At 37.9% G+C, this 8,185-nt stretch overlaps 1 non-coding gene across 1 annotated transcript; it reads left to right on the plus strand.

The window, feature by feature from the left end:
- The first annotated feature begins 7,708 nt into the window (after window positions 1–7,708).
- LOC119473120 lies at window positions 7,709–7,815 on the plus strand. Its single transcript, XR_005202301.1, has one exon. It is a non-coding gene; the product is annotated as a U6 spliceosomal RNA (small nuclear RNA).
- The last annotated feature ends 370 nt before the right edge of the window (window positions 7,816–8,185 follow it).

Raw genomic sequence — 8,185 nt, forward strand, 5'->3', positions numbered from 1 at the left:
TTGCATTCCTGGAGGGATTGCAGAGATTAGTGCCACAATCAAGAATTTGTAAGACACAGGGTGGTGATTCCCACCACATCTCCATTTAACTCTCCTATTTGGCCTGTGCAGAAGACAGATGTATCTTGGAGAATGACAGTATGTTATCTCAAGCTTAACCAAGTGGTGATTCTGATTTTAGCTGCTGTACCAGATGTGGTTTTATTGCTTGAATGAATCAACACTTCTACTGGCATCTGGTATGCAGCCATTGATTTGGCAAATGTATTTTTTTCCATTCCCACCCACCAGAAGCAATTTGCCTTCAGCTGGCAAGGCCTGCAACATACCTTCATTGTCCTACGACAGGGATATATCCACTCTCCAGCTTTGTGACATAATCTTGTTTGCAGAGCTCTTGATCATTTTTTGCTCTCAAAAGATATCACACTTGTCCATTACATTGATAACATTATGCTGGTTGGATCCAGTGAGCAAGAAGTAGCAAACACACTGATCTTATTGGTAAAACATTTGAGTGCCAAGAAATGGAAAATAAATCTAATTAAAATTCAGGACCTCTTATCTCAGTAAAATTTCTAGGGTCCAGGGGTGTGGGGCCTATTGCGATATATTCTATCCCTTCTAAAGTAAAGCATAAGTTGCAACATTTGCCTCCTGCTATAACCAAGAAAGAGGCACAATGCCTAGTGGGCCTATTTGCATTTTGGAGGCAAAATATTTCTTATTTGGGTCTGTGACTCTAGCCCATTTATTCAGTGACCCAAAATGCTGCCAATTTTGAGTGTGGTCCAGAATAGAAAAAGGCTCTGCAATAGGTCCAGGCTGCTGCGCAAGCTGCTCTGCCATTTGGGCCATATGACCCAGCAGATCCAATGGTACTTGAGGTGTCAGTGGCAGATACAGATACTGTTTGGAGCCTTTGACAGGCCCTCATAGATGAATCACAGTGGAGAGCTTTAGGATTTCGGAGTAAGACTCCTGCCATCTTCTGCAGATAACTACTCTCCTTTAGAGAGACAGCTCAGCCTGCTACACTCCCTCGGTAGAAGCTGAATATTTGCCTATGGTTTATCAAGTCACCATGCAACTAAAACTGCTTGTTATGAACTGGGTGCTTTCTGACCCATCTAGCCATAAAGTGGGTCATGCACAGCATCATTCTGTCATCAAACGGAAATGGTGTATATATGATCAGCTTTGAGCAGGTCCTGAAGACACAAATAAGTTATATAAGGAAGTGGCTCAGATGCCTATGGTCTTCACTCCTACCATCCCGTACCCCCAGCCTGTACCAATAACCTCATGGAGAGTTCCCTATGATCAGTTGACAGAGAAAATAAGACAAGGGCCTGTTTCACAGCTGGTTCTGCATGATATACAGAAACCACCTGTAAGTGGACAGCTGCAGCACCATATCCCCTTTCTAGGACATCCCCGAAGCACAGAGTTGAATGGAAATCTTCCCAGTGGGCAGAACTTTGAGCAGTGCACCTGGCTGTGCATTTTGCTTGCAAGGAGAAATGGCCAGCTGTGACATTATATACAAATTCATGGGCTGTAGCCAACGGCTTTGCTGGTCAGGGACTTAGAAGAAACATAATTGGAAAACTGGAGACAAAGGAATGCGAGGAAGAGGATGGACCTCTCTGAGTGGTCAAAAACTATGAATATATTTGTATCCCATGTTCATTAACCAGTGACCTCCACAGAGGAGGATTTTAATAATCAAGTGGATAGAATGACTCATTCTGTGGACACGACTCAGTCTCTTTCCCCAGCCACCCCTTTCATCACTCAATGGGCCCAACGAACAAAGTGGCCATGGTGGCAGAGATGAACATTATGCATGAGCTCAGCAGCATGGACTTCCACTCACCAAAACTTACATGGCTGTGGCCACTGCTGAGTGCCCAATTTGCCAGCAGTAGATACCAACACTAAGCTGTCAATATGGCATCATTTCCCAGGATGATCAGTCAGCTATTTGGTGGCAGGTTGATTATATTGGAACTCTTCCATCATAGAAAGGACAGAGGTTTGTCCTCACTGGAATTAACACTTACTGCAGATATGGGTTTCTCTGTCCTGCATGCAATGCTACTGCAAAATTACCATCTGTGGACTCACAGAATGCCTTATCCACAATCATGGTGTTCCTCACAGCATTGCCTCTGACCAAGGCATTTACTTTACTACTAAAGAAGTGCAGCAATGCGCTCATACTTATGGAATTCACTGGTCTTACCATGTTCCCCATGATCCTGAAGCAGCTGGATTGATAGAACAGTGAAAGGCCTTCTGAAGCCACAATTACAATACCATTTAGGTGATAATACTTTGCAGGTCTGGGGCAAAGTTATCCAGGCTGTATATGCTCTAAACTAGATTCAATAAATGATATTCTTTCTCCCATGGCCAGAATTCATGGGTTCAGGAATCAAAGGTTGGAAGTAGAAGTGGCACCACTCACCATCACCCCTAATGACTCACTAGCAAAGTGTTTGTTTTTTGTTTCCATGACACTACATTCTGTTGGCCTAGAGATCTTAGTTCCAGAGGGAGGAATGCCGCCACCAAGAGACACAACAATTATTCCATTAAACTGTAAGTTAACATCATTTACACCTGGCCACTTTGGGCTCCTACCTCTAAATCAACAGGCTAAGAAAGGAGTTACAGTGTTGGCTGAGCTATTGAAGAGCACTATCACAAATAAATCAGTCTACTACTCCACAATGGCGGTAAGGAAGAGCATGTATGGAATACAGGAGATCCCTAAGGTTGTCTCTTAGTATTACCATGCTCTGTGATTAAGGTCGATGGGAAGCTACAAGAACCCAATCCAGGCGAGACCACAAATGGCCCAGACCCTTCAGGGTCACTCTACCAGGTAAAACAAAAAACAAAAAACAACAAAAAAAAAACACTACCAGAGGTACTTGCCGAAGGCAAAAATAATACAGAATGGGTAGTAGAAGAAGGTAGTCATCAATATCAGCTATGACCACATGACTAGTTGCAGAAATGAGGACTGTTATTGTCATGAGCATTTTCTCCTTATTTTGTTAAGAATATGTTTGTGCATGTATACACTTGTATTAAGAACATATTTTCAGTTTACCTTTTTCTTTTTCCTTTATTATATGACATAATATTTATTATCAGCATTTCAGTGTTGTTAATTATATGTGATAGCATTTAGGTTAAGGATTAGTGCATATCCTACTGCATGAAGAATGCCTGGAATATGTTTTGGTGTAATTCTGACCTTATTATTGTCTTTATTTGAAGATTATGGATGACTTCAGGAGATGCGTATGGTTTCAAGTTGAAAAGGTGTGGACTCGTGATGGTTAATATTGAGGGTCAACTTGATCAGATTGAAGGACACAAAGTACTGTACCTGGGTGTGTCTGCGGAGGGTGTTGCCAAAGGAGATTAACATTTGACTTAGCGGACTGAAAGAGGTAGACTGACAATCAATCTGGGTGGGCACCATCTAATAAGTTGCCAGGATGGCTAGAATAAAGTAGGCAGAAGAATTTGGAAAGAACAGACTGGCTGTCTTCTGCCTTCATCTTTCTCCTGCGCTGGATGCTTCCTGTGTTCAAACATTGAACTCCAAGTTCTTCAGCTTTTAGATTCTTCGATTTACACCAATGATTAGCCAGGGGCTGTTGGTCTTCACCCAGACTGAAGGCTGCCCTTTCAGCTTCCCTACCTTTGAGGTTTTGGGACTCAGACTGGCTTCCTTGCTCCTCAGCTTGTAGATGGTCTATTGTGGGACTTCACCTTGTGATTGTGTGAGTGAATACTCCTTAACAAACTCCCCTTCATATATACATCTATCCTATTAGTTCTCTCCCTCTAGAGAACCCTTCCTATACACTTCCAGATAGAAAGTTTATTTTCCAGCCCCCCCATCAAAAAAAAAAAATTCTCTGTATTTTCTGATTGAATGTCCATTCCTCAGGAGCCTCTGCTTTTACACATTCTCTACTGAAATATCTCTCTTTCTTTGACTAATCACTTTTTATGCTTTGGGCTTAGAAAAACAATCACCAAATGTGGGAACGTAACTTTAACCTATAGTGTTAGACCGGTTCTCCTCCCTGCTCCCAGAGCACACTGAACATGACCACTTTTACAGTATTTATTAGTCACTGCTGCTATAAGTACTGATATTTTTATGACTCTTCTTGGAAAAATATCTTTGGGACATAAAATATGTCCTATTCTTTGCATCCACTCTGCCTAGTAACTTTGGCTAATCTCAAACGTTCATGGAGAAAACAGTATTTTTGTTTATAAGAAAAACAGACATATCAAATGCATCATCAATTGATACATTAATAATAAAACCACAGTGTTACTTATCACCCAGTATGGTAAAACTGAATTATTATGGACAAATAATCAGTCTCTGAAAGAGAATTTTGAGGCCCCAAATACTTATGAGAAGAGCATCATTTGGCCTTTAAAGAGAGTATATTCTTTGGTATCCTCTTCAGATGAAACCAACAAGAATAATAGAAGAGGAAGGAATTCCTGGAAGGTAGAATCAAGGGCCATTGACAACAATAGAGGGCTGCACCTGATCCAAAACTGTGGCCCTAAGTGAGAAATATTTTCTATCTCCAAGGCCGAGGGGTAATATAATACTCATTCAGTAGGATCTGAGAACCACTATTACAGGCTTCTCTTTCTTCTGCTTTCTAAATGATAGTGTCTTTCTCAAAGTCTGCTAGACTTTGTAATATATAGTGACTAAAGATTTTGCAATATATTTTTCAAAAATTAACAGATATGTCAGAAATAAAAGGCCAAAATTCTGAACTTTCTTTCGCATTTCTTGGCATAATATAGGTTAAAGCATGTAAAAATTCCCCCATCTCACTCAATTTGCCCTTGACGTGGCTTTCTGCCTGAAATGTTCTTCTCATAAATGTCCACATTAGAAATCCCCTTACTGTCTTGTAGTATGTACTCACATGTAAATTAATTAGAGAACTCTTCTTCAGCCACTTGTATCAATTAGCAAAACACACCAAATACGACTTCACTTCCTATTGATTACCATGGTTTATGCTTGGACTGAAGTGCTTACCACCATCTAATTTTTGTGTTTGTTTATTTGTGTGTGCCTACCCTAGCTTTGCTGTAAGGGCTGTGAGATTCAGGACTTTGTTGTATTCACTGCTATTACCTCAGTGCCCAGAAGAGTGCTTGGCACAAAGTAGGAACTCAGTGTTGAATAAATGATTGAATGAGTCATAAACATCAATTCCTTAATAAAAAGATATTTTTCCCCCTTCTTTAGCAGTCCAACTGATCTTGGAAACATATAAAGCATATCACATCATTTACCACTACACTTAGGCCACTTATATATACAAATGTTTAATCCCTATTAACTATTTTAAATTCTATTTCCTCAAATTTCCAAGGTGTTTTTCGTTGCTGTTGTTTTGTTTTTTGTTTTATATCGGGGCCTTTTTATTTTCTGAAACACCCTGCCAGATTTTCCCATAGTGGGCTTCTAATTGTAGTTTGAATCGCAAATGTATCAGCATACATGTCATGGTCTCAGAGTTTCTTCCCTAAAGTATTCCACATATGCCTTCATACATGCAAGCACATGGGCACACACATGTGCAAACACACACATACATTTCTGAGTCTCCCGGCTGTACTCATCATTGCATTTATCAAAATATAAAATATTTTTACTTATTTGTTCCCTAGTTTGTGAATTGTTTTATCTTCCACTAGGCCATAAGCCCCATGAAAGCAGGAGCCTTATTTATATAATTCACCTTATCTATTTTATTTGTCATCAAGTTCCCAGTGCCTAAAACAACATCTGATGTATCAAAGACACTTAATAATTACTGTATGAACAAATAAACCTTACATTCAGCCTAAATTTAATGCATTAAGACATTTACCTCAAATAATATTCTACATGAATATCGTTTAGTTGACAATGACCTGTGTTCCAGTTGTAGGTCTTTGCAAATCCTCTGGGCCTCAATATTAAGTGGGCTAATTTATGGTGACCCTTTAATTTCTAAAGTTTTATAGTGCAACAGTCAATTCAATACCAAATTTCATTTCAATTATGTATATTGAAGTATTTGTTATACTTTAGTTAGTATTTAGGAAGTTCAATATTTCATGAACTTACTCTTAAAGGAGAATAAAGTAATATCAGCATATCTTATATAGACGGCTAAAAATTTGTTGTTACTGAGCAAAGCATTTAATCTTTAGTGTTGTCAGTAATATCCAAAAAAGAAAGGAAAACTGAGACAATTGTACATTCTTATTAGTACAGAACAGATTAAAGACTATTAAGTTATTCCTATTTAAATAAATTTTGCAAATCTAGAAAACCTAGCTTCAGGCTTACCATCAATTGGTTGAGTCTACCTCAGTAAAACATGACTGTGTTTCTAGAAAATTTGGGAAAGTAAGTCAGATAAACCTGTAACAGTTGTTCATGTTTTAGCCACTTTAGGCAAATCATATAGCCTTTTTCACTCTCCTCACATCATATCCAAATGATCAAAATATGTGTATTGTGAGGGCTAGAAGTACATTTAATATGCACAACATAAAACACTATTTGTAGTGTAGTAGGTGCTAAATAAACTCTATAGGTTGTTATTAACATATTGAGTCATATAAGATGATGAAAAATTTTTTATTAATCTTTGTTTAATAGTATTGTTCATTTCAAAATGTATAATGGTGAGAATGGAAATGTATTTAGATGTAAACAAAGTTATGTGGAAATTTTCTTAAAATATCAGTAAAATGGGATCATACTAGTTGCTATTGATATATGTAAATATTTGACCTGTGTATGAAAATGTATCCCCCATCAAATGTAATTAGTAACTGTTGAAACAGAAATCTTTCAGATAAATGTCAGAGATGAATATATTAATGTAACAACAACCACATAATTGTACCATTTATTTAGCGCCTGTAATTTCACTAGGAACTCTATGTCTAGTTCATTTGTGCTGCTATTTAAAAATACTCAAAACTAGGTAATTTATAAAGAACAGAAACTTATCTCTGACAGATCTGAAGTCTGAAAAGTCCAAGTTCAAGCTGCCAGCATTCGGTGCCTGAAGAGGGTCTTTTTGCCTTGTCCTCAACATGGCAGAGAAGGTGATCTTTGTGTCCTCACATGGCAGGAGGGCAAAAAGGACTCAGGCTAGTTTCCTCTAACCTTTTTATAAAGCACTAATCTGTTCATGATTTTGGAGCCCTCATGACTTAATTCCCCAAAAGGCCTCACCTCTTAATAACATTACAGTGGAGTTTCAACATGAATTTTGGAGAGAACATCATTATTCAAACTTCCAATGAGGATGAATTACCTTGATTTTACAGATTAAGAACATGCAGGTTTCATTCTGTGACATACATATGCTTTCAAAATATAACCATAAAATTATAACTAAACCAAAATAGCTTGCAGAGATTATTCTCTTATAAAAAGTGAATAGATAAATACCCTGTATCTATTTCACTAAAAACTCTCTGTCTAGTTTGTGAGATTTCATAGCTTAGTTAAAATCTATGAAACTTTTTATAGATTCAGTAAAGTATCTAAAATGATACTATTCAGTGAATTTTAGGTGAAGTGTTTCTATGCTTGTTTTGAAAAGCAATTATAAACTGCATTTGTGTGTTTGCTTCAGCAGCACATACACTAAAATAGGAACAATACAGATAAGATTCGCATAGTCCCTGCGCAAAAATGGCATGCAAATTTGTGAAACATTCCATATTTTTAAATCTCCTTAAGCTTATAAGCAAATTCAGCAAAGTCTCAGGATACAAAATCAATGTGCAAAAATCATAAGCATTCATATACAGTGATAATAGACAAACAGAGAGCAAAATCATGAGTGAATTCCCACTGACAATTGCTACAAAGAGAATAAAATACCTAGGAATAGAACTAACAAAGGATGTGAAGGACCTCGTCAAGGAGAACTACAAACCACTGCTCAAGGAAATAAGAGAGGACATTCCATGCTGATGGGTAAGAAGAATCAATATTGTGAAAATGGCCATACTGCCCAAAGTAATTTGTAGATTCAATGCTATCCCCATCAAGCTACAGTTGACCTTCTTCACAGAACTGGAAAAAAACACCTTA

Source organism: Cebus imitator, unplaced genomic scaffold, assembly GCF_001604975.1.
Source record: "Cebus imitator isolate Cc_AM_T3 unplaced genomic scaffold, Cebus_imitator-1.0 Scaffold133, whole genome shotgun sequence".
NCBI classification, from domain to species: Eukaryota; Metazoa; Chordata; class Mammalia; order Primates; family Cebidae; genus Cebus; species Cebus imitator.